The sequence below is a fragment of the Pan troglodytes genome, chromosome 14, assembly GCF_028858775.2.
Source record: "Pan troglodytes isolate AG18354 chromosome 14, NHGRI_mPanTro3-v2.0_pri, whole genome shotgun sequence".
Classification (NCBI taxonomy): Eukaryota; Metazoa; Chordata; class Mammalia; order Primates; family Hominidae; genus Pan; species Pan troglodytes.
Genome location: NC_072412.2, coordinates 96,968,074 through 96,995,925, shown reverse-complemented (window position 1 = coordinate 96,995,925; position 27,852 = coordinate 96,968,074). Strand labels below are relative to the sequence as shown.

Below are 27,852 nucleotides of genomic sequence, written 5' to 3'. Positions count from 1 at the left end.
AAGAAAAAATGACTGAAAATTTCACTACACAGGTAACACTGCAACAGACCTTTTTGCATGTATTTCTCCCAGTCTTTCTTGTGAGAATATTTTATGTAATTCTCTCCCTAGTTTTCATAAAAATTATGCTCATTTTAAAGTATTTTTTTCTGATCGTAACAGGAATGTGATTATTCTATAACATTTGGGAAAGGTATAAACTCAAAATACTAAAACTCCAAATTTTTCTGTTCAGTGATAACTAATGTTAATATTTTGTTGCTATTTCCTTGGATTTTGTTAGCATAGTTATCAAAATGTATAAGCTGGACTGAAAGGCAATACAGCAGTTAAGAGAACTTGTGCTAGAGCCAAACTACCTAGATTTAAATCCTGGTTCCTCTGTTTTATCAGCTTTGTGAACTTGGTCCGCTACATCTCTCTCTGCCTCAGTTTCCTTATCTGTAAAATGGGAATAATTATCATAGCAATTACCTCAGACTGGAGTTAGGATTAAATGAATACTCAATGCTTGACAAAATTGTTAGCTACCATTATCATCTTTAAATAGTTAACAAGGACATTCACAAGTCCTACAGGAAGGATGGAGGGCTGAGTAAATCGTAACAAAATTACTCAGGCCACTCAATAAGATTTTTTAAGGTTATAAAAAAACCATTCTCCAGGTTTTCACCCAATAAAATTACCTTCATGTTCTCTAATGCAGTTCTGCAGCAGGGCAGATTTATTCGTCTATTACTACTTTGTTTCTGCTAAGGAACTAAACCAGTAGGGACAGCAGTGATTCAGAGGAGGCGGCGGCATAATTAGCTGGGTTTTCCTTAGCAGTATCCACTATTACTGTCAATAGGGATCAAACCATGGTCTCCTCTCACTGTATTGTGGCAGAATTTAGGGTTCTTGTTAGCAACAAACACGGTTTCTTAATCCCATCTAACTACCACCTCCTTTTCTAATCCATACACTATTAAATGATTCTGGACCAAGCACTTCCAGTGCTTTCTTATTGCCTTCTGTCTCTAATCTCCTGTACACAGTTACAATGAATTTCAGCCCACATATTCAGGGCAAGGGTAATGGCTTTTTTTTTTCTATGCTGGTCTTTGGACATCAGGCCATGAATGTCACTGCTATGTTGTCTCTTGTTCAAACTGGAGGACTTTTCAAGCATGACTTTCAGGCATATAGAGATCCTTATGCAATCATTTAAATTTACTGTATTGTTTATGCACATGTTTTTCATTTTCCAGTAAGGGAAACAGTTGAAATCCAAAAGCCAAGCAAATTCCTTGTTTTTCTTCCTTTTATGAGACTGAATAAGAACTGAAAAAATGGAAGAAAGGACATGAGGTAAAGGGAGGTATCTGGGGAAAATCTTCAGGTAATATTTAAAAATATATTGCTACATACACATCCTTACTGTTCTTTGGGCATGGATTCATGAGATTAAAAAATATTTGAAAGACCTTTATTTAATGCTCAAACTAATATGGCTTCAAGATAAGTACCTTACAAATTCCTTTTAATTTGAGGTGACTAGGAAATAAGAGACACTGTTATGAATATAGACCAATAAATAGGCAGTTAAGTTTAGGGGGCAGTAACTTAATAAATCTGCTAGAAAATAATTTGGCCTTGAGCAATTGTTTCAAAGTATGCCATTATTTAAAATAATTACTTTTGCCCCTGAGTTTTCCATATGAATGTAAAACATCCAACTGAAACTCAAAATGTATTCTGACTACCTAGATAGGTCTACAAATTCTTAAAGTGTTGTAAGAATAGATAGGGTTAATAATTACTAAATTCTTAACCATGTACATATTATTTAGAGATACAAATATGGGGGGGAGGGGAAAAAATGGAAGCAAGCAAACATGCATTATTGCAATTCCAACAATTCCTCAAAAAATAAAAACCCCAAAACTACTAAAGATCTATGAAGAGTGAAGCTGTGATGTCATCAAACAACTTTTCTAAAATATTATTTGTTGTATTCCCTGTGATTGTGTACAGTGATCAAATTTGCCAGATAATTGCTTAACTCCACTTCAGTTTCCCTTTGTAAACAAAGTCATTGAGTCAACATAAAAGACTCAAACAGTTTCAAAAGTGGAACATTTTGAAAGCATTTTGTTTGCTAATACAAATATACCTTATGGTTAACTATTTAGTAGAAATTGATTTCCTCAAACTTGGTCCAATTATTTGATGAGTCTAAGACAGAACAGCGTCAGTAGCACTTAGGCTGTTACAACATGGTTAATGTGTAAAAACCAATCATTAATCTCATAATTTTCTTCAGCATCTTTGTAGCATGTGCTCTGTGCTTAGCATTGTATTTTTTTAAAAGTGGGCAAAGGTCATGGCTAACTCATTCTCAACAATAGGCATTATATAACATGCCTGCTTAATTGCTGCAATGTAACCTCATTGAATTATCAAACTTTAACACTTTATTGGTAGTCTTTTTTCATTTTAAGGCTCATCACTACTTCCATATCCTAGATCCTATCATTATCCAGAATCAGATGTGTTTTAAGAAACCTATAATTTAAAATTGAATTACATGACTGCTAAATGGATTGTTGTCCCTAATTTTTTAATAAACCAAATCAATACAAAGCAATAACCCTATACAAAATATGAAAATTACTTTTAGATGACATCCTTTTGGAGACAGACCTCTGATTAAAATATTAGACTTTAAATATCAGCAGGATTACATGTCTTTAAAATGAATAAAATGTATTTAGGGTCTTTGATATTCCAATATTCCATCATCATTTTAAGAAGGCACAGTACTTTACAGCAGTGAGATGCCTCAACTCCTATATAAACAAGAAAACCAATAATTTATTCTGATAGTAATATTAATCAACCAAGACTGAATGGTTTCACTTGGTACTAAACTGTACATTCCATTTTGGGGTGGAAAAAATATTAAATATTGGATTCGTCATACTAAGGATCGTTCTGTGACAAAATTGCTTTTTTAAAAAAAACAACCTAATTACTGTATTTATGTATGCTACACTAGATGCAGTAACAAGACTCTTCTAATTACCTACCTGTCATAATGTGTATCAAGCACACACAGTACTGCAGCAGTTATTTCCCCCTCTGAACTCACTTTCTGAGTATTGGTTAACACTTCATTTTATGAATTCTCACTGTGCAGACATGAGACTCATCTGAAAATCACCTGCAATCTTCTTGAGGACACATATGCTTTGTTACAGGGTCATGCATGTTTATTTTCATAGACATCCATCAGTTCACTCTGCAGCTTACTTCCCAAAGAGTGATCTGGTGAAGAACATAACAGCCAAAAAGTGAAAAAGACAGATTGCGGTCCTGAGGTAGGACTCATTTCTAATTTCCTAAATTATAAAGACAAAAACAAACAAAACCTAATTTGAGATCTGTTCTGAACTCTTTTATCACACTATGACCAACCAACAAAGTTCCCGGAGCTGACCAGAACCACTATCCCACCCCAGCCAACCATTCATTGCCACCGTTACATATTATTATGGATGTGCAAATAACCTTTTCTTTATATCCACTGCCTCATTCCCCGCTACACACACACTATTGTCTTTATACTCTCCACCAAAGCAAGCATAACCTTCAGCCTCTACCTCTAAACAAAATTTGGCATCAGGAGACTGAGAAATTTAAGAATGGCATGAAAATGTCTACTGCAGTACATCAAAGAACAGTTGAATTGTAACATGATGTTTAGGAGAAATCTCCAATCCATTCAACAGCTATCTATTGAATGCCTACTTTGCAGTCATTTTGGGGAATACAAAGTAAGATTTGTTCCTTGTTCAAGGAGCAGAGGTTTAATAGAAGCTCTTACTGCTGGGCCAGAGTATCAAGGGCCAGGACTTCCCACTGACTAGGGGCAAACCACCAGTTGTCTACATTTCCAATCACTAAAAATAACCAGGGCTTGCATGTTATAAAATTTAAGTAAAACTGACTTGAATACAAACTACTTAAAATTTTTCTGTGCTTAATTTTAATTAAAAATGTTCTTATTTCTGTCTCCTCCTTTTTGTCTTTTGCTTTGTGGGCTGTTTTCCTAGCCTTTTTCCTGGTGATTTCAAAGTTAAGTATAGTCTTTTATTCTGCTAGTGGTTGCTTTGAAATACTATTTCTGTACTCTAACAAAGTAGAGGATAAATTGCTTATTTACTTTTTACCTGTATTTAAAAGCCCATTTTCCAGTTCTGGCTAATTTTGAGGTTTTAGACCCTGATGGTCTCTTCACATTGTGTCATTTCTAAAAGCAATTCTTTAATGTTTACTTACATAGGTTAACAAAATTTCACTTATTTTGTGGTTTCCCCATTCTGAAGGTTGACTGATAAGGACCTACATTTTCTAGAATGTTTGCAAGAAGTATATTATAAGCTCTTCTCGTCTGAGAAAATCTTTTCTTTAAAACCTCCATAAACTGGCACTTAAATACCGTAGGAAAACATTGAGACAGCCCGAGTATTTTCTATTTTTTCTTATTGGATTAAGTATTTTCCTTAGCTCATTCATTTCACTTACGCTGTCTGAAAACAACTCTAAGCAGTTATGTATGCCTGGAACTATAACCATGTCCAAAACCAACACAATTCCCTAAGACAGGCAGAATGACCTCCAACAATATCCAAGTCCTAATCCTAGAACCTGCAAATGTGAAATGTTACAAGGGGAATTAAGACTGCCAATGAGCTGACCTTAAAATAAATTATTTCTAAATATTTGGATGGGCTCAATATTAATCACAAGGGTCCTTAAAAGTGAAAGAGGGAGGTAAGAGAGGTCCAGTGTGATGCAGACGCCACCTGCTGCTGCTAGGTATGAAGATGGATTAAGAGACCGTGAGCCAAAGGCAGAGTCTTCAGAAGCTTGAAAAGATAAAAAAAAAAAAAACCTTGCCTCCCCTAAAGACTCCAGGGACTAATACAGCCCTGCTGACACCTTAATTGTAACCTAGTGGGACCTGTGTCAAGACTCCTGACCTACAGAACTGTAAGATTTCAAGCCATTAAAAGTTTGCAGCCTTTGGGAGCCCAAGGTGGGCAGATCACAAGGTCAGGAGTTTGAGACCAGCCTGGCCAACATGGTGAAACCCCATCTCTACTAAAAATACAAAAATTAGCCAGGCGTGGTGGTGCATGCATATCTGTAATCCCAGCTACTGGGGAGGCTGAGGCAGGAGAATTGCTTGAACCCAGGAGGCAGAGGTTGCAGTGAGCTGGTTGGGTCACTGAACTCCAGCCTGGGTGACAGAGCAAGACTGTCTCAAACAACAAAAAAAAATGTGTGGCAATTTGTTAAAAGCAGTAATGTAATGAATTCAAAATAACAAAATATCCAAATACACATAACTACAAATTGTAGTTAAGTACTTTGAATAAAACATGGCAGAGATTAACTGAATAGGGGAGGGCAGTCAGAAAAGGCTTTGAGGAAGTAATATTTTAGCCAAGACCTATAAGCAGCAGCTGCATCAGCCCTGCCAAGTGCGGTTGAAGAGCAGAGGTCTGACAATGTTTGCCTTAGACTTGTGCTCAAGTTATCAACTTAATGAAAATCCTCTCCCTTCCTCTCTTCCATCTCTACCCTCACTAAAATCTATGTGCCCCCAAATGTTAATATTGTATTCTCATCTTTCAGTTATCCATGCCACCAACCTGCCTAGGTATCCTGTGTGCTTCAGGAAGGGAACAGACTTTCAGTGGTACTGTCAACAGACATGGTACACAAGGCTCAAGCCTGAATGTAATCTTGTTCCTCAGACCGAGTTGAGGTGGGCAGAATGGAGCTGAAAATTCACTTTGAAGATTGAGGAAAGGTTTATTTTCCAGCTGGATGTGAACGTGATAGCTACCTTTTTGATCAAGATGGGAAAGCCTACCTAAGCTTACAATTTTTGGGGAAAGACAACACACTTAAGTTGCCTAAGCTATTAATGGAGGAAACTGGTACTTGAACCCAGAATTCTCCGTCCTAAACATTACACTGTAAGACTTCTTAAATAGTTCTTTAAGCTTCTCAACCAATTAACCAAGTATTACATGACTCAAAAAGAATAGAATTCAAGTTTTAGTTTACATTTGTTTCCTAAAATTAATCTGAGGTGCCTTTCTCAACTTCTCTTTACCATCATCCATCTTCTCATGTCACACACTCGAAGTAACTGGTTTAACACGTTGTTTTGTCTCAGGAAGCCAAAGGGACAACTCAAAATTTAATTGAGGCACCACGATTCAGTGCAGGGCTTCTTGTACTCCTGAACCTTCTGCAGGGAGTGAACCTGAGTTAGAAAACTATAGTATTCTGGTACTTGATAGTCTAAATTTCAAAGTAATACAGAGAACAAACCAAACCGAAAAAAAAAAAACACCTGACTATAATTATTAGCAGAGCCTTCTCACATCCACGCAACATCATGTTGAAAACTAATCTGTCACTAAGCACAACTTCTCAGCACTTTTGTTAACTTTGTTGAGTGCTTTCACGTTCACCCTATTGCTGCTGTCAGTTGCTGAGATTTAGAAGCTGCGTTTTACATTTACTTCCAACAGATGAAAATTACATATCCACACAAACGGAGCATCTTTCAGTTGGTTTTTTTCTTGATCCCTCACTTCTAGGCTTTCCTTCATTTTTGCTGGGATTACTGTACACAGCAAATCCTTTTTACTTACTCTGTTTTCTTGCTCCACCAATGTTGCTCTAATGACTTTTTACCACATCGTCAATAATGCACTTTGCCCCCATACTAGTCTTGTTTTGCTTCTTTCAGACCCTGTCTCATTCTAGAAGTAACATTCACCCACGGGCATTTCCACTTACCTGTTCAGTCTATTCAGTGCCTTCTACACACCAGGTACCATTTTAGATGTTGAATAAGCATCCATGAACCACACATCTTCAAATCTTTGCCCTTGGAGGCCTTGTATCTTAGAAATTAATTGGGGGGATTAAAAAACGAAGCTCCCAATTCAGGTTTGGAAGGGGGTGGGAAGGACCTGCACTTCCAATATCCCAGGTGATGCCACTAATTCAGGATGATGATGCAGAGAACAGGAACAGAGTATGCAGTTTAAGGGAGAGCCAGTCTGACATCTGTGTACAAGGACTACAAGGAAACAAGACTAAGTCATAGGTATCCGGAGTGGGGAGTTCCCAAACTAAGGGAAGAGCAAATGCAGTCTGAAGTGGAAGTCTGCCTGGAGAGGATAAATGACGGGAACTGGGGGAGCCAAAACACTTAAGTGGAAAGGCAGTTGTATTAAGACATCAGTTAATGAGCTGGGGTCTCAATCAAGTTTCGTATTTTAAAAGGAGTATTCTTAAGTGCAGTCAAGGGCAGAATCATAGGTTATAAACACAAGACACTCAGAATATGGCATAAACATCTTTTCCAACTTGAAATTTAGATGCAATCTTAAGAGTATGAGAAAGTACAATTTTGACAATTATTCTGAGGGTAAGACTAGAAAACTGTGGACTAAGTTTTAAACACAGAACCAAGGGAGTTTTAGATGAAAGCCTTAGAGGAGAATCTAAATGCTGAAGATAACCTATGTCTAAAGACATGGCTTGTACCTTGTGCACCTTACTTGTTCAGAATGATGGTGGCCGTGACAGTAGCCAACCAAGGAAATACAGGTATAGCACAAAGACAACTACACACCTGGCCTGTTAGGTGCTGTTACCAAAACAAAGTATCATTGGAGAAGAAAAAGGGAAGTTACTGAAATTGAAGAGTAAGGAAAAGCCTGTGGATTTAGAAATAAATGTGGGGTTGGGGCACATATTTTGTCAGTCAGCTATAAAACTGAGTAATGACTGCATGAACCATAAAAATAGTTTACTGGTCTCTTTCCTGCATATAAATTCTAAGGTGTTTTGATGTTCTTCTGCATTCCTATGGCTCAGCATTTCCAACAATTCAGGGTAGTAGATATATTCTTAAGTATATACAGCAAAATTAACAGGTGTTTCTCAAAATACTTGTCTGCGCAGCATGCTGCCCCAAAGACTCTAATATAATGCAGCTAGATTAAAGATTCCAGGTCTTTATGTCTTAATAATTTTAAGACAACTGGTTAAGAACCTTTTCTTGGTAAATGCATAATCACTTTAGAATTCCTAGCACCACCTTACAGGACCCCAATTTTCATCTACTCTTGGAACATTCACTAGTCTCATCTAGTTACCCCAACCTGCTGAACAGTGTGGTATTCCATCTGGATCAGTACATCTCAATAAGTGCAGAACTGATGTCGTCGAAGTTTTTCAATCTTTTTCAGTCTATGTAAGTTGAAATCAACATTAAATGTACTAAAAACTTCACAGTATATATGCTTTTATAAACAAGTGTGAACAATTAGTACATGCTCACCTCTACTAATATACTGACAAATCTAGGTCTTAAAAGTAAACATGCAGTTATTAAGGATGTATATTCAACCTGAGATCTAATTACTAATCACTTAGGAGTATACTAACATTTCATTTCGGGGAACTTACTACCAAACTCAGGTCTTTGTTATTTACCTCTATGACTAACGCATTTATGTCGGCACTTACTTAAGTTAGCCCTATGTATCTGTGGTTCCTGCATCCAACCACAAACAGACTGAAAATACTCAGGAAAAAAAATCTCACTAAGTCCCCAAAAGCCAAACCTGAATTTGCCACACGCAAATACTATACTGAATCTACATGAATAATATGTAAGGCATTTTATCAGATTATTTAAGCAATATATAGACAGCTTAAAGCATACACGAAGACATGTATAGATTTACATGCAAACACTGCACCACTTTACATAAGGGACTTGAGCATCTGAAGAATTTGGTATGCACTGAGGGTCCTACCAATCCCTCCACTGATACTGAGGGTCAACTATGCTAAAACTCTGCATGAGCCTAGATTTCTTGTGTTACTGGCCATAGACAGATACAATCTCGTACCTCATTTAAAAAATATTTACAATGATTTTTTGAACTTTTAGAAATGGCTGAACTTTGAGGGCTGGTCAGAACATACCATTCTTATTTAATGTTTTAGAGTTAGTACAGATCCATTAATAAACACTCAACCCAGGAGCCAACAAGTATTGGACATTTATGAGAAGCAGGAGTTTAAGACTTTTTATATACTTTGGCCTCCTCTCTTAAACTTTCATGTTATCAACTGGCCAAAAAACACACACAAAAAAGAACTCCCACCTTACTAACATGTGTATAATATAAACAAAATGAAGATGCTTCAGACTTATCAAGATTTAAGGAAACAAGTGTGATCTGAGAACTTGTCAGATTCCATAAAAATACTAGGCAGAAGATAACCTTTTAAAATACTGACATATTTTAATTCAGAGTCCATTTACCACCTTTCCATTCTGCTTGAAAATGAACTTCTGATCTCATATATATGTAAAGTAAGAATACAAATACATATTTCACAGGTAATGAAGATTAAATAAGAAAATCCAGATAAACTTTGGTCCTTGTCTCCACTTCCCCAATTAATTAATAAGTAACCTTTAGACCATCTGTAGTGACAAAACAGAAACGCCATAAAAACTGCGATAATAACCTTGAAGTTTTTATTTCAATATTCTCGTTCTGGACAATTTCTTAACAGCTTTAAAATGCAGTATTTTATTTATTAACATTAAATGCGCTAGAACTCAAACAGCCAGACCAAACTGTAAATACAGAACTAGGCACATCTCAATGTTGTGTCTGTGTTTACATTACTGGATAAGAAAATTAAGCATTCTTCAACTTTTCTATGGGTCTTAAAATTCATGGAATATGTGCATTTTCCTAATGACCCTTTAAAACTAATACCACATATGAAATGTATCAAGGCAGAAAACTACATTAATTTCGACTTTAGTAAGAATGTAACTCATACAACCACTAAGCTAAAGAATAATCTGAAGTCTCAAGTGGGCATGATGATCTTATTTCCATCAAACACTAAAAACTGGCTCTGTGTAGATTGAGCTCTCCTTACCTTTACTGCTCAGTTGAGAGGCTCTTAATTCTCTAAAGTTAGACAAACTATGCAGAACTGTCAATTAAACAGTGTATCATTAAATACATAATAAACTTTAATGTGACACTGAGTTGTTCTCCAGGAAGTTGCAGGCCGCATTTTGTCAGGAGTCAGTGTGTCTTCAAACTACAGGAGAAAACCCAAGTCTGGCTTGTAGTTAGACAGGTCTGCCTGTAAAATGAAGATCTCAAAAGTTTTCAGTAAAATCACCAATACTTTGCAAGCAGCTTTAAAAAGAATTCCTAAAATGTTAAGTGCTTTCTTTCCAAATATAGGCTAAAAATAGAAAGTTGTACATGCAAACGCCAAAAAAAAAAAAAATGTTGACCCATTTTTTCCCCTCCAAATAGTTAAGGCTATTTATTAAACCTAAAGCAACATGACCTCTTAAGTCTCAAGCAACTTCAAGGTTAAAGCATTTTAAGAACAAGGGTCAAAGCTGTTTTTTCTCAGGTCAGAGATGAGGCCATTATCAACTTGCTCACTCATCTGAATTTCAAAATGGCTAAATTAACAATGTGAATCTTTTTATACAATACTTACATGGCTTTTTGTTGGCATGTTAGCATGCCTAAGAAAATCTTAATAGAACCAAGAATGTAAAATTTGCCTCACATTCTAAAGCCAGAAACAAATCAAAAGCAATTCCTATTAAACCCTATAGAACCACAGATCACTACCAAACCCACAACAAAACATACACATTTATTAACTTGCTTATTAGATTTAAATCTCAGTTCAAGCCCAATTAAGTTCTGAACACAATGAATACTAGTTTCAGTCTCTAGGGAGAAAAGACATTTAAGTCTTTGTTATTAAAACATATTTGACTTACATTTTAGAATATTTAAGGAATCATCCAGCAGGCTTCCTATCACACTGTTCCATTTTTTAAAAAAACTGCTAGTGTATCTCCCCAAAAGCTTTAAAATAAAATGATATAGTCTGACAAATGTAAAACAAAATACTTTCCTCACTTATAACCACAGCACACCATTATGCAAACTACCAGACCATGCTGTATTATGAAACTTTTTTTTTTTTTTTTGCGTTGAAGTCTTGGTCTTGCACCCAGGCTGGAGTGCAGTGGCAGGATCTCAGCTCACTGAAACCTCCACCTCCCAGGTTCAGGTGATTCTCCTGCCTCAGCCTCCAGAGTAGCTGGGATTACAGGTGCACGCCACTGCACCCGGCTAATTTTTTATATTTTTAGTAGAGACGGCGTTTCACCATGTCAGCCAGGTTGGTCTCGAACTCCTGACCTCAGGTAATCCGTCCGCCTCAGCCTCCCCAAGTGCTAGGATTGTAGGTGTGAGCCACCGCGTCCAGCGGGAACTTTTTAAGCGTAGTTTTAAAGCCACGCTTGTCACTAAATAACCAAAAAGACACAATTATTAGGTCTCCTTCAATTCAAAAAGCTTAAGAACTCTGCTAATGTACAATTTGATTTCCATTTTATAAATCACTGTTCATTTCACATCCTGAAAATTTATCTTTTTATCAACTCCAGAATGATGGAATTCTTACCTTTCTATTCAGGAATCCAAGATTAAGTTCCTTAAATTTCTTAAAGAACACATTAGAGGTGAAAACTTTTGTTAGACTTCACACAATACTTTTAAAAGCTGATATCTAGATTTATTGGGTGGTCTAACTTAGTGTTATGGAAGTTTATTTCTTATTACTAAGATAGCCTCTTTTACTCCAAAATACAATGACATTTCTCAAAACTTATCTTTCAAACATCAAGTTTGCCTGTACTTCAGCTTGGGTCCAATTTACCACTTTGTCCTTTTAAATCTATTATTCAGGTATCCCACATTATTCTATACATATACACATAGGCTAGAGACAAAAACACATGAAGAAGAGAGAGAAGGCAGAAATGTTGGATAAAACACTAACTGCCACTTCTTAGTTTCCACTTCAGTGACTTTAAGTCAAATAAGCCTGGAATCAACTATCACTGTTGCCAAAGTCTGGCTTACGTAGGGAGTAGGGAACATAAATGTTAACTACAGACTTAGAAATAAATGAATATCTGAATCTCACCCCACCGCTGCACTCTTGGCATTTGGGAAGAGGGTACACATACATTTAACTGTTACTCTATTTAGCATTTGTTCTTTTTCTAACTCTCATTTTTTTACAGTCTGAGGACCTTGGTCATTTATAGCTTATAAATCACTGACAATCAGAAAGAAAAACTAGTATACAAGCATTTAACAGTTACACTTCAGTTACTTATGTATTGGTAAACTAGTACTTGCTTAATAGAAACAAATTGTACCCCCACCCTAAATTCCATGCTTTAAAAAACCCATCTTTACACATTGCTTTAAACAGAGAGGCATTCTCTCTAAATTTAAATACTTGAGTAATATATGAGCAACATAAATTAACTTTTAGATTAAGTAAAATATCCTGGAATAACACTAACTCCAAAGATAGCAAAAAGGTATATTCTAACTTTACAGATGATCATTAGGTATACAGTATGTTTAGTCACATTGCAATACTTAACAGCCAAATAAATCTAACAACAAAAATATAGCCAGAATTTATACTGCCAAATCTGACACGCAACCCCAAAAGTGAAATGTTTTTGAATGAAAACAAGACAAGATGTATTTAAACAAAAAGTTACACATTTTCTTTAATATTTCATGTATCTTGTACATTTAACAGTGGAAGTCGAAATCTTCAGTAATATTTAATTTTCAAAATCTTCTGGTCACAATCCCCACCAAACTCAACAGGCCGGGACAAGTGCAATACCATACAGAAACACAGCATTGCAACCGATCCCAACCTGTGTAGAAAGGGGTTTGAGTTTCCCTTACTTTTCTACAGACTTTTCACTACCACAGTCAGTTTTGCATGGATTTGCACAGCAGAATATCACACAGCTGGATGCAAACCTGCAAAACTAACCATAGAACAGTGTTCAGTAACAGGACAGTTTGATTGGGCGACAGGCCGAAGCTGGAGTTCTACAGCTAGCAGTACTTTAAGTGCTCATAATGCAGTAGATAACTAAACACTACCTGCACTATAAGCACTTTAGTGCTACAGAAGCTGTCACATCAGATACACCAGGCAGATTCTACATCGACACAATAAAAGTACACAAAATTAGTAAAAATCATTCATTTGAAGGAAATAGCAGGCCACCATCAGTTTTGCATAGATTTGCACAACTACATTCTTCTTGTAGTGCAACTATGCAAAACTAACAGAGGACTGCAAACAAAAACTATTAAAACACCTATATACTTGCTTGGCTTGAATTATTGGATGAATACATAACTTCTTATGCCAGAAGGAGCACTTAGGGCAGTAGATGCTAATCTACTTCACTATCTGCACTAGATGCACCTTAGAACAAAAAGCACTCAACATCAGCAGGCCCTGCACTTTAAAGCCCAACTTGGCTTCCCGAGGCAGCTGTCACCATAATGCTACAAGTGCCTTCACTGCAGTAGATGCACATATCACTACCTGCACTGTAAGCACTTTGACATTATTCTGACTGGTCACAATCTTCCGTTTTACAAGGTGATGTTCTCTTTTTTCCTGCTAAATTTGAAATAGATAATTAGAATTAACACCTCAAACTCTAACAACTATAAACCATACAAATTCAGCATAATCCCTAATGGGGAAGAGAAAATTAGTTTAATTATCTCAAAGACATGAGGTCCATTTAGACACGTATTTATGCCTTAAGAATTCTTTACAGAAGGCAATCATAACCAACCATCCAACTAGCACTGGAAGTGGTGGCTCTTCCAATGGCTGGCCTCTCCCAAATGGATTGACACATAGAGAAAAAAAACAAAACAAAATGAGACTGCAAATAAATGAGAACTAATTTTGAAACATTTAAAGGCAATTTAGTCCATGTGTACCTTTTAGAGGAAATCTTCACATCCACGTGGCAAAACATTTTCCTCCTCTTCTGGCTTCCACTTAGCAAATACTTGTCGAAATGATTAACAAAATTACTGTTCAGACTACATTTTAAGTGTTATCAGTCAATTGTAGCAGAACGTAAATATCCTGTTTAAATCTATCATCTCAGGTTATATCTACTTTATCACCCAACTTAAAAGAGGGTCTAAAATTATATTTCGTAAACTGCATAAGCCAGTTTCCAAAAATGTACAGGAATATTTACACTGTAATTTTACCACCTTAAAATTAGCAAATCCGTACTTAATGAGTTAGTTTTTCAGAAAAGGTACATTGTCTAAAGTAAGAAACACCTACTTTTACTCTCTAAGAAACCAATCCTATTTATTCAACTTTAATAGCAAGAAAAATTTGTTTTTAAGAAAAGTTCAAGAAAATCAGAATACACTTACCCATTCCAGAAAACTTCCTTTTCAGCAAGTATTCTCAGAAAAGCTACTGGTGCAGTTAGGTCCACGTGTATGACTGGAGTAGGGAAAAATAAGGAAAAAAAAGATAAAACATTATTTGCTCAAAATTACTACCACCGTCCAAATCTATATTTGCTATTTTCCAACCTCCTAACAGCAATTAATTCCATCCATTTGTGAGAGTAAGAGTCGAGCAATACCAGCAGGATTTAAAAGCCCAATAATGTACAGTTGAAAAATGCGTAAGAGAATAAAGTTGAAAAATCCTTAACTATCAGATACATGTCTAAATAAGCTCCTAAAATACTTGATTATGATCAGCAGCAATCACCGACTCCACTGTACAGCTCCAGTAAAAGGAAAAAAAAAAAAGCAGCCCACAGACTATTCTTCACCACCCCTCCCCCAATCAAGACCTCGTGGCTGCAAGCCGGGATAAAGAGTTGTTTCTTCAACTGCTGTGGTCCTGATGGCATGCCGTTAATTTTCTCTTTTGGTGATATTGCAACGACGAGCCTGCCTTTTTCAGTTCCTTTTCCCTTTGCTGCAGTTTAGGAACAGAAGACCAGGCAGGAACACCCGAGACTGCAAAGTGCCCGCCACGCTCATGGAGCCCGGGCCGGCAGCACATGTCGCACAAGGGGGAGCGCGGCCCTGCGATTCTCCGCGTAGCCGCCAGGGGGCGGCGGGTCAGAGTCAGGCCCCGCCGGACGCGGCAACCCCCCCAACCCGTTTCCCGGCGGCAGCCGCGCGGCGACCGGCGGCGCCGAGGCCCGAGTGCGGCGGGGACGCGGGCGCGCCGCCCCTCCTTTGTGTCCCCCAGCCCCCCCGAGCCCGGCCCAGAGGGGCGGGGGCTCCGCGGCCGCGGTGCCCGTCGCACGCGGCCCGAGGCCTAAGCCGGGAACAATCGGCGGCGGCGCGCAGTCGCCGCCATGTCCCCCGCCCTCACCCCCGTGCAGCCCGCCCCGCAGGAACATGGCGGCGGGGACGCCGCTCCCGCCGAGCCGGGCCGGCCCTCCCGCGCCACACTCCCAGCAAGCGGCCGGGCGCAGGCTGCTCCACGCCGCAGCTGAGGCCGACTGCGGCCTCCTCCGAGGGCCACGGCGGGGAAGTTGCGGGCCCCGCCCCGAGGCTGCCCACGCGGGCTAACAAAGCCCACGCGGAGCGGGGGTGGCGCCCAGGCCGCGCCGATCTCGGCGCCCCTCCGCCCACCCTCGCGCGTACAAAGTTTGGGGAACCGCGGGCTCCCGCCCACGCCACGCCGCCCGCTGGCGCGCAGGTACCTCGTGGGCGCGCCCCCTCCCGGCCCGCGGCCTGCCCCATGTGCCGCCGCCGCCGCCGCTTTGTTCTGGAGGCGCTTTAACTCTCGCCCTCGGGAGAAACTTTCCTACCCAGAGACCCCACGCCCCGCGCGCGCCCCGGGCCCCGGAGAAGGCACGGGCCTCGCACGTCCTCTCCCCGAGGGGCCATTGTGTTCGCCGTCCGCCCACCCGCCTTCGGGTCGGCCCAGGCAGGGTCTGCGCGGGTCCCGGGCGCGGCCGCCACGCGCACGCCGCCCCCTCCCACCCTCCCGCCCCGGCCCTGCCCTGCCCTCGGCCGGCCCGCGGGCGAGCGAGGGGGCAGCCAGATGCGGCTGCCACACGCCGGGGCGGCCAACGGCCGAGACCCGCCCCGGCCACGCCGCCGCCGCCACGCTGCCCCGGGCCAGTCCGCCCCGGGCCGCTCCGCCCCGCCCGCCAGACCCGGGCCGCACACAACAGGTTTCCCTCCGTCGCCGGAGGGGCGGGCAGACTCACCAGGAGGAGTAGCCGCCACCATCTTCGCCTGGCCGGCCGCGGGCTCCTGCTCCGGGCTCCTGCTCCCGCCTACCCGCCCGCCTGCGCTTTACTACGACCGGAGGCCCCAGGCCGGGGGTGCGGCCGGCCGGCCCGCCCCGCGAGGAGAGCTTCGCGGAGGAGCGCGAGCCCCGGCGGCGCTGCGGGAGTCGTCCCCACCCCCTCGGCCTCGCCCGAGGGCGCGAAGTGGCGCGAAGGCGCAGGTCGGGCGGCGGCGGCGGCACCTCGAAGGACCATGTGGGTGAATGAAGGGCGGCGGCTCCCGCCTCAACGTAAATACGGACAAGCCCCACTCCCTCATTAGCATAAAAAACAAAGTACTTCCGACCTCCCCGCCCGCCCGCCAATCACCGCAGGCCCCGCCCACGGCGGCCCGTTCTTGGCGGCCGGGAGAGCGGGAGCCGGGAGCCGCTGGCGGCGCCGCGCAGCCTTCCCCGGGCCGCGCTCCCCCGTGGCCCGCCCACCGCCGCCTGCCTCGCGGAGCGCCTCGCCCGAACACCTCGCGCCACGCCTCCGGCACGCCCTCCGTTAACAAGCTCTGCGCGCGTGCAGACCCCCGCGCGCCGCACACCCTCCTGGAAGCGCACGCTTCCCGGGGCTTCCTGGGAGCCCTGCTCTCCCTGGGACTCGACGTGTACGCGATGCGATCACAGTTTATTACTTTACCGGCCCTTGGTGGGTTTCCGAGGTAATTAGGGGCCTGCTCCAGGCCAACCGGAACCAGAGAAGTAAAATCCAGTGACTTTAACATCGAAACAGAATTACTCGCTGCAAAGATCGTTTGAGACCCAGAAATAAATACATTACACCCGACACTCTTGTGAATGCACACTTCGTGGCAATGTGTTTCCTTAACCTGGCCGCGTGTAAACCAAAACGCATGCCCGAGCAGAGGTTTCACAGCTGCAGTACCTGAGCCTCCCCTCTCATGCCCAGCTGCATTTAGTAAGAACTCTGGGTTCTCCAGTAGAAATAGCATAGCTCGGAAAGAACCTCATAAACAACCACAAAGCTGAGAAAAGAAGCCCAATCAGGAGCACCTCCTTCTTCACATTGTGGTTCAGGAAATTCCGGAATTCTCAGAAACATAATTGTTAAAAGTGAGGATTCATAACATTTACGAGAAATACAGCAATTATAAATTGGTTTAAATCTAGTAAGTAGCTACTGCAAAGCACATATCACTGGTTCGTGATTGTACAAGTCAACTGTAAAACACACATTACCAAAGGATGTCTTTAATGCCCCAATGTTAAAATTTTTGACATTCAAACCTTGACAGTATTGTCATTTACTGTCTTTTTGACTCATTTTATCATGCTTTGCTTAAATCCAATTGTCAAACTAGTGATGACATAAAAAATAGTGGATTAAAGTTTTGCTACTCTTTTTTTTATTGAGTCTAGTTTCTAGACATTCCTTTCTTCGTAAATCAAAATAAAAGGCCAAATCTGAAATTTTACAATATCTAATATTTCTGTAATATAGTCATTTATGAACGTTTCAAAGAGGAAAACACTGCTAATTTTATTACAAGTCTAATTTTACGTTACTTTTGGTCGGCATTGACTAATATGTCAAGACCTTTTTCTTTAAAACTTTATCTTCTGTTTCAAATTAGAATGGTTGAGGCGGGGGGATGTTGTGAGTAAGATTGTTCATCACACTCTCTGAATCATGGGAAATCCCACCTATATACAGGTTTCTTAGCAGGAGTTATTCATCTCATAGTTTCCTTCCAATTAAAGTCAACATTGAAATACTACTAGCTTTAAAAAGCTGTTTTTAGATATCTCACTATATTTCTATGGAAATCTGACATACAAGCAACTATTTTCTGTGACTACAGTATAAGAAATAATTCTTAATGTATACACATTTTTTATGGTAATCAGGATTTTGGAAGACGCAAATTCATTTAAACCTACTGACTTGGAAATTCCAGAAAGTTTCAGAATTAGTAGGTTGCATTTTATTTTTAAGGGTTTCGCTCATACTTCCTTTCAAAATTAATAAATTATCTTAAGTATAATTACAATAATTGAAAACGTTTTAATCCCAAATGAATTTGAAGCTTAGCCAACTTGATGTTTTTTGGAAGTCACTACTAGTGAGAAACCTATCTTCCCCGATTTTAGGGGCCACACTTGGGTATACTTGATAACTAAAGGGAAGATTTTTGTGGTTATGATTTTGAAGATCACAAAAATATGTGAACTGCTAACAAATGCCTTCTGCAACCAAGGAATGTAAAAATAAAGCAATCTGAAATGCCAAAGTGAGACACACAGCCTTCTCAAGTCAGCTAAAACACAGTACTGTTTTACACAATCCAGAACATTCAGAACGTTTTAGATAAAATGAAAAGCTCAGTTCAACGTCAGAGTTCTATATAGCCCTCAGTTTACATGATATATAGAAAGTAATAGAGAATATCTGTATTTTTTACTTTTTACCCATGTGTTTCGGTCTTATAGATGTTATGAATTAAGAAGATCTGAAAAGTTATTGACCTTGTAAATAATATTGAGGATTTTATTTCCTACCTTTTATTGTTTAACTATGTCAGTATCAACTGAGTTAAATATGTTGAATTTTTGAAAGATAAATTCAGTTAAAATGTTATGTTTTAGCGTAATTATAGGGTTTAAGAAACTAATAAAACAATAATCACATTCACATTATAGATGTGAAAACATAGGAATGATGCAAGAATCTAAGTTAAAGACAACTTCTAGTGTTATTTTAAACCTGTATTTATATATAATTTAAATAGTAATTCAGAGGGTCTAAAAATTGGCTAAGCAATTATTTCATATTTTTGCGAATTGGCATTTTTAACATAGATGCCTATAAGTATGTATTATTTTCCCACAGCATTTGTATTTTACGGAAAAGGAATACAAATTTAAACACCACTTTGAGTTCAGAAAGTGAACTGGTTATAAACCGAGAACATTTTGGACTCTTGTAATGTAGCAAACAGTAATCAATGACACACATTCAATGATGAAATTTGGGATTTTTTACAATATATATCTATAAATGTCTGAAAAGACACAGTCTAGTCCTCCCATATTAATTATGTTTTCCATTGAAACTGTTCGGTCCACTTTAGCAATTATGTATTATGTGTCTGCTATGCTTGCACTGGTCAAAGATATAAGGAGGGATAAGACAGAACCCGTGTCCATGAAAAGTTTAGGAACTCCAGAATATTATTGATTACCACGAATCTTTCACAAATAAGCTGAAGATTTCATGTCTTCAATCTTTTTTTTTTTTTTTACTTGTTCCAATGTCTAATCCAACTGTTATTCTGATGGCAGGTTATTTTACATCCTTAATTTAGAATTTAGAACATCTGCATTTTGTTTATGGTAGTAGATAATCCTGCATAACATGAATATATGAATTATTCACTACAAATGGCATTCCAAGATGCTACTAATGACAATAAATTTATAGTGAACACAAAGACCATAGTCATTTAACCTGATAGACTTAAGGTTTTGGAATTAAGAAATTATAAATTATAGAGGGAAAAATGAACGTGTGTGGTTTTGTATAAAGAAGCAATTTGAAAAAATTACTGTGTTTTCATATCTTTGAAGTTGTTACTGTGGTACTCTGTAGAACCAGATGGGTATAATTATTATTTAATTAAGAAAAATAGACAGAATAGGTATTATTTGTCACAATAAAGAGGATACAGTCTCTACCCTTAAGGAAGATTGCTATGCATTGATGTCTATCAGTATATGTAAAGTGGTATGGCTTTTATAAAACTAACACATTTTGAATTTAAACATTTAAAGGCAATATATTGTTACGGTACATCGTGGTAAAGTGTTTCACTAGTTTTTCATTTGTTTTCACTAGAAGAATGAAACATCAAAATTGGAAATGGCTTATTTTCAATTTCTTGTTCTTAACTCAGTGGTTCCCAGCCCAGCTGTACTTTACAATCAACCAAGAGCCTTTGAAACATGCAAATGTGTGACCCTTACTTGCAGATATTCTAATTTAGGTGGTAAGAAGTGAGGCCAAAATCCTTTTCAAAAAATTCCCTGGTCATACTTATATGAATCACGACTGACAAGCTCTGGTACTTAGTTCTTGAATGAAATAAAAATGTTTGATTAATCATTACTATTAGCTGATTAATCTTGATAAATGTTTGTGCCTGTTTTTATCTCTATTGCATATGTATGTTATTAATTAACACATAAGGAAGCAATGAGAAACTGGCCCAGGATATTGCAACTCCTTCATCAAGGAGTTATGGGCATAAAGTTTAAAAAAAAGAGAGACAGAAAACCTTCAGAAATAATTCTGAAAACTTAATGCCTTAAACTGTAGTAACCTTGTTTGGGAAGACACATTGGTAATTAGAGTACTGTTATATCTTTGCTATCTGGGGTTGAAGTTTAATTTAACTAACAAATATACTTAATCGTGGAAAAATTATTCCTCACATGGATTGTGATATGTTTGAAAAAAATTCTCTGGAGTGGACATGTTTAGATATGATAAATTGAATTTGTTCTCAATCACTTAGCAGTGAAAAAGGGCTACGTAGAGATCACCTGGCTCATCCACAAATTTTTTTTAAATAATGAAAGACAACAACAAGAAGTGTCCAGGGCAGAGAAATTGCCAAATACTACTGATTTTAGTTAATTTCATTCAATTTGCTAAACTCTTCTTAGGTTTTTCTTGTTTGTTTGTTTGCTTGTTTGTTTGTTTTAATATTCTTGCTTTCAAATGTAGGATTTACCTTCAGTTTTTCCCAGAAGAAACAAGTTGATTCAGCCTATTATCTGGCTTTATTCTGCTAGATAATAGTTCTAGAAACAACTTAAGATATTGATTATATAATTTGGTCCTTAAGATTGCTCAAAATAACACAGATTTGACAGTTGTCATACTATTTCACAAAACTATACTTAAGTACCAATATTCATCTTAACCATCAAGCCTAATAATTTCTATGTATATCAAGATGATGAAAATTTATTTTTATTTTGTGTAAATTGTGATTGGTTATTTATGTCTTTAATAATTTGCCTTTCTGGGGGCACTTTAAAAGTTGGATAGCAACGTGTTCAGAAGGAATATTTATGAAGGTTCAATTGCTGTATTTCTAAAAGTGTGCAAAGAATAAATAAACTGATAAAATTATAAAAACTCAGAAGTATTATTTACATGAGACTACAGTGAAGGAAATACACGTTTGATAAATTTTGCAAACCAGTGCACCTTAGTTCCCCTAAATACCAGTTAATTAAGCCTTTCCCCTATGCAGACAGTAAATTTTAATATACCAGCTTATTTTTCACATACTCATGTTCAAAACAAATAAGTATATTACAAAGTTTTGACCAGGTAAAACCAAGACTGAATTTGAACAGTACTGACAAATCATGTCTGAAATGATAAAACTGTAAGGACCAATTAACATTATGGAGAATAAGTGGGAGCTCTGTACTGCAATTGTCCGGGGAGAAATCAGTACCCACCCAAGTCACAGAAACCATCCTTGAGAATGTGAATGATTTTCTTTGTTCTCTGAGAATATATGCATAATGGCATTGTGTTAGTAGGAAGACCAGCTATGTCTGACATATTTGTTTGTAAGAATTTTCCAAAATTATGTGGGTATAAATTAAAAAGCCAATATTTGATTTAGCCATACATGCTTACATGTGCCCAGTGTTAACATTTGCTTGCAAGATATTTAGAGCAAATTGTTCTCCTTCTCTGGCTGCGATGTCATGGTAGCTGTTATTAAGAGCCACAAGTAAAATTTATCCAATGAAGTATTTAAAGCCAAGTCAAGATAGGAAAGGATGAGGAAAACTGAAGCATATGAGTCATAAAAACCCAAGCAGGATATTGAAACAAGGAGGAAGATGGAGCCCGAAGGATGGGAATAGGGTATAGAAAATAGCCTAGGAAGGTGGGTGCTGGAAATATTCTATATTTTGCTCTAAGTGGTTACATAGATGTAAATGAAAGTCACCATTACACACTTATAATTGGTGTACTTTATGCCTTTTTTTCTGTGTGTGTTACTTCTCAGTTTCAAAATAGTACTAACAGCAATAACAGCAAGCAGGAAGAAATCAGTGTAAGAACCCAAGGTAAACAGAAGGGCAGGGATTAATGAGATACACACAAGGGCAATGTAGTTAAATTCTTACATATTTGCTGTTGCTGGCTTTTATGTGTTCTTTGCAATTAAGGAATCGTTAGCAGAATGGACAAATCATCACAGTTAATATTTAAGAAACTACTTACTAATGCCCAGCAGTCAGAAGAGGTGGCTTTTATGATGCCAAATATTTAAGAAAAGACTAATCTCTAACATTAGCCAAGGGAATTCTCTTTTGCAGTACTACATGGTTAAGAGATGACTGACATCTTACATTATCCAGGTGAGCTGGATGTTTTAATATACATTGTTTAGATCCTCATTGAACATTAGCTGTAGCAGTTGGTTATTTTAATAATCAGTGTTCAAGAAAGATTAGTGCCTAATATTGGTAAAAAAAACATTGGACTATTTTAAAATCTAATACATGTTCACTTAAAATAATTGCCACAAAGTGTGTACTCAAAAATTGTTTGTTGAAATAATTAATGAGTATGAAAATCCTATCTAAAGAATTATGAGTGCAATTACCATTCTATTAATGTATCCTTAGAGACATATTTAATAAATATGTCTTATAATCTTATCTGAAATGGGAGACACATTTGGGTTTAATTTACATTCATGTAGTATTATACAAAGCTTGGTAAGCCTTGGTAAGCTTTGAAGCTTTGAAGCCTTGGTAAGAACCAGTGGGATGCCAGAGATCAGAAAATACCAGAATAAACAGATGACTGAGATACTGATATAAGAATCTGTTAAGATTGTCAGGCTTTTGAGTTACAAAATCAGGAGGGAGTTGAGACCAAGGAATAAAATATTAATAATGGCTGGGGGTAAGGGGTATAATCAAAATGGCAGGGAAGCAGAAAGATATAAACAGGATATAAACACTCCGAATCAGAGAAACAGAAACAAAGATGAAGCTCTGAACAAATTACTGGTGTCATGAGTGGGTCTTAAGAAAACACATTTTATCTGGGAAGGCTCAGTGATTTCCAAAGCATCTCTGGCCCTAAGCAGAAAGTTTTCTGTCTTAAAGAGCATTAGACACTGCCTTCCTCCATTGTCCATGTGTCATTTGAGTTGTTCTAATATCAGAGTGACTACTTCACAGGTAGGCCAATGGGGAATTTCAGCTGTGTGGGCTAGATATAGGTTGATTCATTAAATTTCTAGGGCACTATATATTGTATCACATATCCCTGACATAAAAACTAAAACAGGAAACTTCCAGCTTCAAAAATGGTGGTGTAGACACAAGCCAGCTTTGCTTTCCCCCATGGAAAACCAAAAACAAATATACAGCACTGAAACTGTCACCAGGAATATCCCAGAACTCAAATATGAAGATGAGTCAGTTCCTGGGGTCACACAAAAAAAAGTAAAAACAAGCAAAAAACCAACAACAACAACAACAACAACAACTCTCCAACCAGACTGTGAGAGAATCAGATTTTCACATATGCATATGCAACACTCCTTATCCCAAGCTGACTGGCACCAGTGTGCAAAAACTTGTCCTTGACTCATGTTTTCTACACTAGAAAAAGTGAAATTGAGGTGGACAAGCAGCTTCCCCACCATCTTTTCTTTGGCGGGAGACCTGTCCATGCCTCAAACCACAGGAAGCATCATGATTGCCTGAAGAGAGATATATCTCTAAGGACAGCCAGTGGCAAAGGGTGGAAGCTAGACTAGCATCTCCACCCCTGGAAACTCTGCTGTGTAGCTCAGCCAAAGGAGACGCCAAATTAGAATGGCTGTTCGGCAGCACCATGCTGAAGTGGGTATGTTCCACAGGTCCCCTGGGCACAAACCCCTAGCAAGTCTTTCAACACTACACAGATATCCCCTCTGGGATCTTTCCCACTCTGAATGGGCAGTGTTCTGATTATTTGCCAGAGCTGAGACAAACCTGGGCTTTAGGCACCATTTAGCACCAAAAAGGAGGTAGTGACTTAGTGTGGGAAAACATAAGAAACTCAATAGGTAAATTATGAAGAATCTCTAAGCAAACATATTCAATGAAAAACAAACAAGGCTGGGCACAGTGGCTCATGCCCGTAATCCCAGCACTTTAAGAGGCCAAAGCAGGAGGATCACTTGAACCCAGGAGTTCAAGATCATCTTGGGCAATATAGCGAGACCCTGCCTCTACAAAAAATGAAAATTAGCCAGGTGTAGTGGCACGTGCCTGTAGTCTCAGCTCCTCTTGAGGCTGGGGTGGAAGGATTACTTGAGCCCAGGAAGCTGAGTTGGCAGTGAACCATGATTGTACCACTGAACTCCTGCCTGAATGATAGAGCAAGACGCTATTTATTTGTTAAAAAATCAAAACAAGACAGACCAGAAGACTGAAATAAATAACTAATTTTTCAATGCAAAGACATAAGAAATGATAGCAAATAGGGAACTATGACCTTCCCAAATGGACAAAGCAAGAGCCAGTGACTGACCCTAACAAGAGAGCAATATGTGAGCTCTCTCACCAAGAATTATAGCAGTATAAAAATTTATAGCAGTATAAAAAATTTACAGCAGTATGAAAAACTTAGTGATATCCAAGATAATGTAGAAAAACAATTCAGAAATATATTAGAGAAATTTAACAAACAGGTTGAAATAATAATAATTACAAGACCCAGAAATCTTGGAACTGAGAAGTACATTCACTGAACTGAATAACACATTGGAGGATCTCAACAGCAGAGTGGATCAAGCAGAGGAAAGAATAAGTGAACTTAAATGAAGGCTATTTGAAATTATACAATCAGAAGAGAAGAAAATAGAATGAAAAGGAATGTAGATTGCTTATAAGATAAAGAAAATTACCTCAAAACACCAAGTCAAAGAATTGTTGGTGTTCAAGAAGGAGCTGAGCAAGAGCAAGGGGTAGAAAGCTTAATTTAAAAATAATAATAACAGAAAACATTCCAAAACTTAAGAAAGATATAAATATACAGGTACAGGAAGTTCAGAGTACACCAAACAGGTACACCAAACAGTACGCCAAATAAGACTACCCCAAGGCATGTAATAATCAAACTCTCAAATGTCAAAGGCAAATAAATTATTCTAAAAGCAGCAAGATAATAGAAGCAAATAATATAGAAAGGAATTCCAATTCATCTGGCAATAGACTTCTTAAGGGAAACCACACAGGCCAGGAAGAATGACACTTTCAATGCACTGAAAGAAAAAAAAAACAAACCTGCCAGCCAAGAATACTTTGTCCAGCAAATCTATTTTTCAACTATGAAGGAGAGGTAAAGTCTTCCCCAGACAAACAAAAGCTACAATAATTCATCACCACTGGAGCAATATTAAAAAGAAATGCTACAGGGAGTTTTACAATCTAAAAGGAAAAAAAATACTAATGCCCAAAAATAATTTTGAAGGTTTAAAACCCACTGGTAAAATTAAGTACAGAGACAACCCCAGAATATTCCAATACTATAGTTGTTGTGTGCAATCGACTCAGAACTCTAATATTAGACCTAAAAGACAAATCTATCAAAAACAATAATAGCTACAGAAACAAGTTAAGAGAGATAGGCATTATAAAATATGCAAATTGAGACAAGTGAAAGTCAAAAAGTGAAAAGGATGAAGTTAAAGTGTAGAGTTTTCTTTAAAAGCTTTTGTTTGTTTGTTTTGTGGTGTGTGTGTAATGTAAGATAAGTTGTCATCTCTTTAAAATAACTTGTTTTATCTATAAGATGTTTTTGTAAGCCTCATGGTAATTACAGTGCAAAAACCTGTAATAGATACACTAAAAATAAAAAGCAATGAATTAAACAGTGCTACTAGAGGGAATCACTTAACCATAAAGGACGATAGCAAGAAAAGAAGGAAGAGAGGAATTACAAAACAATCAGAAAATAAGCAACGAAATGGCAGTAGCAAGTCCTTATTTATTACACTGAATGTGAATAGACTCAATTCTCCAACTAAAAGGCATAGAGTAGCTGAATGGATAAAGAAGTGGACCCAACTATATGCTGCCTACAAGAAACCTACCTTACCTGTAGAGAAACACATAGACTAACACATAGAGAAATGATGGAAAAAGTTTTTCCAGGCAAGTGGAAACAAAAAAGACCAAGAGTAGCTCTGTTTGTATCAGATAAAATAGACTATAAGTCAAAGATTATAAAAAGAGATGAAGACATTCACTATATAATGATAAAAGTGTCAATACAGTAAAAGGGTATAACAATTATAAATGTCTATGTACCCAACACTGGAGCTCCCAAGTATATAAAACAAGCATTAATAGACCTAAAGGGAGATATAGACTGCAATACAGTCATAGTAGTGGAGTTCAACTTCCCACTCTTAGTAATGGACAGAGTACCTAGACAGAAAATCAACAATGAAACATCAGAGTTAAAACCTCACACTAGACAAACTAGATATTCATAGAACATTTGTCCGAACTTCCGTAGAATACACATTCTTTCCATAAGCACATGAAACATTCTCCAGAGTGGAACATATTTTAGGCCACAAAACAAGTCTCAATAAATTTTAAAAAGTAGAAATGATATCAAGTAGCTTTTTTTTTTTTTACTGCAAAGAAGTAAAACTAACAATCAATAACAAAAGTAATCTTGGAAACTACACAAACACACAGAAATTAAACAACATGCTCCCAGATGACCAATGGGTCAACGAAGAAATTAAGAAGAAAATTTAAAAATTTCTTGGAACCAATGAAAATGAAAATATAACATACCAAAATCAATGGGGTACAGCAAAAGCAGTACTGTGATGGAAGTTTATAGCAATAAATGCCTACATTAAAAAAGTTGAAAGTCTTCAAATAAATGACCTAATGATGTACCTCAAGGAATTAGAAAAACAAGAATGAACCAAGCCCCAAAATTGAATGAAAGAAATAATAAAGATCAGAGCAGAAATAAATAAAATTGAGATAAAAAACACAAATTAATGATATAAAAAGTTGGTTTTTTGAAAAGAAAAAATCCATAAACTTTTAGCTAGACTAACTAAAAAAGAAAAGAGAGAGAAATAAACAAAAATAAGTGAAATAAGACAAAAAAAGGAGAAACGACAACTGAAACCACAAAAATATAAAGAATTATGAGACCACTACAAACAATCATATGTCAACAAATTAAAAGACCTAGAAGACTTGGATAAATTCTTAAACACATAAAACCTATCAAGATTAAAACCTGAAGAAACAGAAAAATTTAACAAACCAGTAATGAGTAATGAGATCAAAGTGATAATAAAAAGTCTCCCAAGAAAGGAAAGCCTAGGATGTGATGGCATCACTACTGAATTCTACCAAATATTTAAAGAAGATATAATAGCAATTCTCCTCAAACTCATCAAAAAAAATTTAACA

General features: G+C 38.1%; 6 non-coding genes across 6 annotated transcripts; all 6 read right to left on the bottom strand.

The window, feature by feature from the left end:
* Positions 1 to 12,841: 12,841 nt before the first annotated feature.
* Positions 12,842 to 12,919, bottom strand: MIR92-1 (microRNA mir-92-1). The gene has a single exon (NR_032075.1). It is a non-coding gene; the product is annotated as a microRNA mir-92-1 (primary transcript).
* Positions 12,920 to 12,954: 35 nt separating this feature from the next.
* MIR19B-1 (microRNA mir-19b-1) lies at positions 12,955 to 13,041 on the bottom strand. The gene has a single exon (NR_032074.1). It is a non-coding gene; the product is annotated as a microRNA mir-19b-1 (primary transcript).
* Positions 13,042 to 13,097: 56 nt separating this feature from the next.
* Positions 13,098 to 13,168, bottom strand: MIR20A (microRNA mir-20a). Its single transcript, NR_032073.1, has one exon. It is a non-coding gene; the product is annotated as a microRNA mir-20a (primary transcript).
* A 92-nt stretch (positions 13,169 to 13,260) lies between these two features.
* MIR19A (microRNA mir-19a) lies at positions 13,261 to 13,342 on the bottom strand. The gene has a single exon (NR_032072.1). It is a non-coding gene; the product is annotated as a microRNA mir-19a (primary transcript).
* Positions 13,343 to 13,411: 69 nt separating this feature from the next.
* On the bottom strand, positions 13,412 to 13,482 carry MIR18A (microRNA mir-18a). Its single transcript, NR_032071.1, has one exon. It is a non-coding gene; the product is annotated as a microRNA mir-18a (primary transcript).
* Positions 13,483 to 13,544: 62 nt separating this feature from the next.
* Positions 13,545 to 13,628, bottom strand: MIR17 (microRNA mir-17). The gene has a single exon (NR_032070.1). It is a non-coding gene; the product is annotated as a microRNA mir-17 (primary transcript).
* Between the last annotated feature and the right edge of the window lie 14,224 nt (positions 13,629 to 27,852).